A 6000-nucleotide genomic window follows, 5' to 3' on the forward strand; every position below is an offset into this window, starting at 1 on the left:
TGCTTTTGCTCCAAGGTGGTGTCAATGAAGAAAAACAAGAGTGAAGATGCGGGAGGACGTGGTCCTCCATATAGGACTTTTTGTTTTAAAACTATCGGGAGGAGTTTTTGCCTCCCTTGGTATATGTAATAATATTACTCAGCACTCGTTTATAGCTCTGGTCTGTAATAAGTAACTTGATCTTACTTTCTAAATAAATGTAAGTTTATGTAAAAGCTTCCGCATTTCTTTATCTCCGATGTTCTGTAATGTCTGCAAGACGGGTGAGACGTTCCTGGAAAGGTAAGAAAGATACCGAACTTGTCAAGTGACTTAGGAACATCTACAAGGTGTCTGATGTCTGTTAGACAAGGACAACTGTAGGTGGGCCTAATTACTTGGGAGGTTCCGTCACAGCTGGTATCGGAGCGTAGCCCTTCTTTGCAGATATTATGAGGCATCTTCAAAAGGATTTTCTAAAAGTCTTACCTAGAAACTCTCTTCCTTTCTTACCTAAGTATTCTGAAGAGTCTATCTTAAAGACCAGATAGGAAGAGTGCAATGTATAGAAGGTTGAATCAACTAAGGTTGATTCTGTAATTACACATGCATCATGTCATACAAACTTTAAGTTAAACCCCCTGTGTAGCTAGTTTAGTATATGATTCATCTACCTTGTTCATACATCTTTAGTGAATAGAGTGTATCCGTTGCCCTTCTCTATAGATGAATCAACAAGAAGCTCCTACATGAGTTGGAGAGTTTCTACGAGATTTTGGTGTTCCAGTGGTCCTGTGGCGACTACTTCAAGAAGTTGGATATACCGAAGCACCCAAGTACCAGTGGTAACGCACTGTTCTTAGAGGACAACCATGGTATGAGGTAGTAGTGCGTATTCTAGAAGGTGCTAGAAAACCATCTTGGCCATATTGGATGTTCCATGCTGAAGGAATGACTCCTTGGGAGGGTGCTCAGGTAGCTGCCTTAGAGGTGCTAACAACCATTTGTTACCAGAAAAGGGAAGAAATACAAGCCACATCTATGAGGTTGTTCCCTGCAGTTGCCTTAAGTGACCCATTGGTGTATCATCACCAGGCCCGATTAATGGAAAGCATTCCTATTGGGCAGGATTCTGTTGAATCGACATCTGCTCGAGTTTTGATGGCCGTGCTAGAGTTGCAACTTACTCGAGGGCACAGTCGTCAAAAGTGGCAGCAGTTGTACACTGGGAGTTATGCAGCATTTAAGATGATGGAAATGGCCAAGAATAGTGCTTGTACCCAAGCACAAGAACGACTTGAGGAAACAAAGGTTCAAGCGGAACAGGTTATTGGACTAGAGTATCAGGTGACAGAACTTCAGATGCAACACCAAGCTGATCAGAATCGCATTAAGGAGCTTGAGCATCAGCTAACTAATGCTCATTCTAAGTTAAAAATTTTGAGTCAGCAACAAGAAGAAATTTGTCTGTATGCTGTTGCTATTAGAGAAGACCTTAAGGAAACCATGAGCTTCATAAGCCATCAGGATCAGGCGATCAAAGAATTAAATCGTGCTCATCCCATGGAATTTCAAGTAGCACAACGACTTGTCAACCATCTGCAACAAGCAGTGCATAGGCTCAATGCTGCCTTTTTTCCTACTCCTGCATCGGCGGACTAAGGGTTCCTTGGAAGAATGGCAACAAACATCTGGCAGATGGTGTAGCTAGAGAAGATGTAGTAGATCAATGTAGTAAGGTAGGTGTAGATAGACCAGCTTGGTAATAAAAACAGGTTAAACTTCGTTGGAAAGAGTTTTCCTGTTTCACCTGGATCATGTAACATGTGAGCTTTTCTATGACTATGGTGTAAGAAACGACTGCCGGTTTCAGAGGCAACTTTTAATATATATAGTAGTTTGTCAAAATTCAAGAGTTAAGGTGGCTATTCCTTTGGATATTCCATACGGATCACCATGTTGCTTTATTAACCCAACCTAGGAAAGACATGTCCGACCATTTTCTTGAATTTGATGCCTTTGGTTTCTTCGAAGGCATACCAACTTAATCTTTGACCTTGTGATCTCTATGATGGGCATAGAAATATGCCTGGGGCTGAATTAACAGTCTCCCATCGTACTTCCTTCATCAAGTTTAGATTATGGCCATGCCTTGGGCCATGATCTATTTGGCGCTCTACTTGTAACCACCTTTACTAGTGGAGTATCTCTTTGTATATTGTCACCCTTACCTAATCCATTAGGGTTACACGAGATTTCTTATTGGTTATGTCTGGTAATGGTGTTATGACTAAAATTGATGATACTGCGATAAAACTGAGGGCCTTCTGTGGATGCATACACATGGTTGTGCTGCTCGATACACGCTAGTATCACAGTTAGCAGTCATAATCCATTATGAGATTATATTAATAGGTTATCTCTACACAAATTATTCTTACCACGAGAGATTCATTATCGGTGCCAGTTTTGTAATGGTGTCATGGTTAAGGACTTATGGTACCGCGGCGAAACTGAGAGCCTCCTGTGAATGCGCACACAGGATTTTGCTGCTTGGCGCATGCCGGTATCAAGGTCTCTAGTCATGATCCATTACGGAATTACACTGATGTGTTATCTTCCATTGACCTTTCCTTGAAATAATTTCTATGTTGTTTGTGAAAGAGATCAAGCAACATCTGTCATCTACGTTGGATCAAAAGGGCATACCACTTTCATGTGTGGTCTTATTTCTTTTGATCTTGGTAGTGACTACTCACACAATTTCCCTTTGCATCCTTTGTGTAAAGGTGAAGTCTTGGAGCTTTTTAGTGTTGGAAAACAACTGATTAGCTCTCAAAATAGAGATCTGTTTCCCCTGCTACTGAAATGCAGGAGTTTGTTCATTCACTCTCTTATTTAACCCATATATTTCCAAAACAAGCCAGTTCATCTCGCATGAGAAAAACGGATGAACAACATGACCAAATAGATTTTTAACCAAGTATAGGATTTCTTGTTAGCAAATGTGAACTCTCAACCCTTGGTTTACCAATGATACTGAGAGGATCTGCTTAATGTCAAAAGTAGTTCCACAAGTTGGTTTGGACAAACTTGTAACTGCCCAATGAACGCATGCTGAGTTTAGAGATCGTTTTATCGAGTTGTCTAAACTCACTTTGGTTCAACCCACCCTAAAGAAAGTGCTTACCAAAATCAAATTAAGTCGACCAGTAAATTATCGCTCTAGTCGTACCTCGACCGCCTCACGCGTGTTTTTCTTGCGTGGGTGATCATGCCGGTTTACGACTAGTGCTGGATAAAATGGACTGGTTGCAAGGTCCGTATCTACTGATCCCTTCGCTGGTGATTCTCTTGAATCTATATCACCTTTTAGGGACTTGGATTTTCTGCTTAGCCATAGGTCAACTGTGATGTTATTCGACATTCACACCCGTCTCGTGTGCTATGAACTTACTGTAACCACTTGTTGGTAAACCTCTTTCTGTGTGTTTTACCCAAGATGGTGCATCTGATTCTATTTGGGTAAAGTTGCATAATTGCCGCCCACCCAACAGACTCAGATAGTATAGTGTCATCAGAAGAAGCAAATTGCACATAGGGAACCTTATGTGTTATTCTGGCTGACATCGTCTTTATTGGTGGACGAAAATGAAGATTGAAATTGCACGTTATGTGGCTAGATGTGACACTTGCAGACGCGTCAAGGCCATATACATGAAGACTGTTGGTCCATTACAATCCTTACCTATCCCAGTATGGAAATGGGAAGATATTAGTATGGACTTCATTGTGAGATTACCCAGGACTACAAAAGGGTATGACTCTATCTGGGTTATTGTTGATCGGCTTATGAAAATTTCCCATTTTCTGCCAGTCAAGACAGATCACCCAGTTACTGTCTATGCCCAATTATACATTGCTCGTATTCTTAGTCTGCACGGTGTTCCGAAGACCATAGTATCGGATCATGGATCTCAATTCGTATCCAAATTCTGGGAAGAACTTCATAAATCCCTGGGTACTAAACTGCTCCACAGTTCGGCCTATCATCCTCAAACCAGTAGGCAGACTGAGAGGGTAAATCAAATACTTGAAGATATGCTACGGGCGTGTGTTCTGGACTTCTCACAAAAATGGGATGAATGTTTGCCCTTAGCGGAGTTTTCGTATAATAATAGCTATCAAGAAAGTATCAAGATGGCACCCTTTGAAGCTTTATATGGACGACAGTGTCGTACTCCGCTAAATTGGTCTGAACCTGGAGAAAGGTATTTCTTTAGACCTGATATGGTGAAGGAGGCCGAGGAAAAGGTTCAGAAAATTATTCATAATATGAAGAAAGCACAAGCTCGTCAGAAGGGTTATGCAGACAAACGACGAATGCCCTTGTATTTTCATGAAGAGTACTATGTCTACCTGAAAGTTTCACCAATGAAGGGAGTATCGCGTTTCGGGATTAAGGGAAAGCTTGCACCTAGGTACATTGACCCATTCTTGGTACTTGAACAATGTGGACCAGTGGCATATCGACTCCAATTCCCCGAAACATTGTCTGCCGTGCATAATGTGTTCCACGTGTCACAATTGAAGAAGTGTCTTCGGATTCCCGATCGAACCGTTGAGGTAACAGATGTTGTCCTTGAACCGGACTTGACATATTCTGAGCATCCTATTCGAGTCTTGGACCAAAAGGATAGGGTTACCCGAAGAAAAACTCCCAAATTCTATAAGATACAGTGGAACCAGCATTCTGAAGATGAGGCTACATGAGAAACTCAAGACTTTTTAGATAAGAATTTCCCAGGCTTTTTAGCCTCTTGAAAATTGTAAAGCCTGTATAACTGTGTAATAAAGGAATAAATTCCCAAACCACCCCTGCCTTGTACCAAAAATAAGGAAATAAAAGTATGTCGCGTTTCCTTTTCCATTACTTACCCTAGGACTTTTAATCTCGGGACGAGATTCTTTTATGGGGGGAAGGATGTAACACCCCTGGTGTTACTGTAACTAAAACTTGAGCATGGCATCATAAGCATTGGCATTGCATATGTTTGACACACCTAGAGTGCATTCACTAGGTAAAAATTTCAAACAAGTTGTATTGTTTTAGTGTTTTGCAAATAGAACCCTGGATAGGGAACTTAACCCTAAATAGGGATTAAAGGGGTAAAACCTAATCCAAGTTGAGAAAACCTAAAAGCCTTAAGGGAATAGTCATAAAATGTTCCCAAAAATGAACTTGAATCACTTTTGTACCCCTGGGATACCAAAAATCCCCATTTGAACCCTGGAAAACCCTAAAACTAAAACCTAGGGGCTTATGTGCAAAATTGATGCACATTTGGACTAAAGTGTAAAAACCAAGTTAGTAAAGTATCTTAAGTCACTTGAGTCACTCATATATGAATTTACAAGCCAAACCCTAAGTTTTGGACTCATTTGCAAAAAGGCCCCTAGTTGTGATTTCAGCCTAAGTCTGAATTTCAGATTGGTGAGCTCAACTTTGGAGCCTTGCAACTTTTAAAATATAGGGTTTTTGCCCTAGGGCACCACATCAAAGTTGTAGCTCAATCATAGGAGAACAACTTTGCTTAAGAGTGTAAGCATAGTTGTTAAGAAGAATCTAGAGATAAATAAGGCTGAAGTTGGGCTATTAGGTTACTGGGTCTAAATTTTCAGACTAACAGTGAACTGACAAGAACTTCAAGCTTAATTTCAAGCAGGCTCCATTGACTTTTTGTGGCAGTACAATATAGCAATGTTGTAGCTGGTTTATAGCTCTACAATTTTGCTGCAGAGCTTTAGTAGAGTTGCCATTTGAATCTGGGAGAAAATGAAGCTCCAAAATGCTCTGTCAGGCTGTCTGATGGAGTTGGCCATGGTACAGTGCTCGTGCGGATCAGACCGCCAGCGCAAAATGTTCACCGCCGGCGACCTCTTTGCGCCAAAATTCGTGCCGCCGCCGTCCGGGTTCGTGCGCGATAGGAAATGGATAGAGTCGAAGTTAAACGGCGCATA

The sequence above is a fragment of the Zea mays genome, chromosome 3 (genome assembly GCF_902167145.1).
Source record: "Zea mays cultivar B73 chromosome 3, Zm-B73-REFERENCE-NAM-5.0, whole genome shotgun sequence".
Taxonomy (NCBI): domain Eukaryota; kingdom Viridiplantae; phylum Streptophyta; class Magnoliopsida; order Poales; family Poaceae; genus Zea; species Zea mays.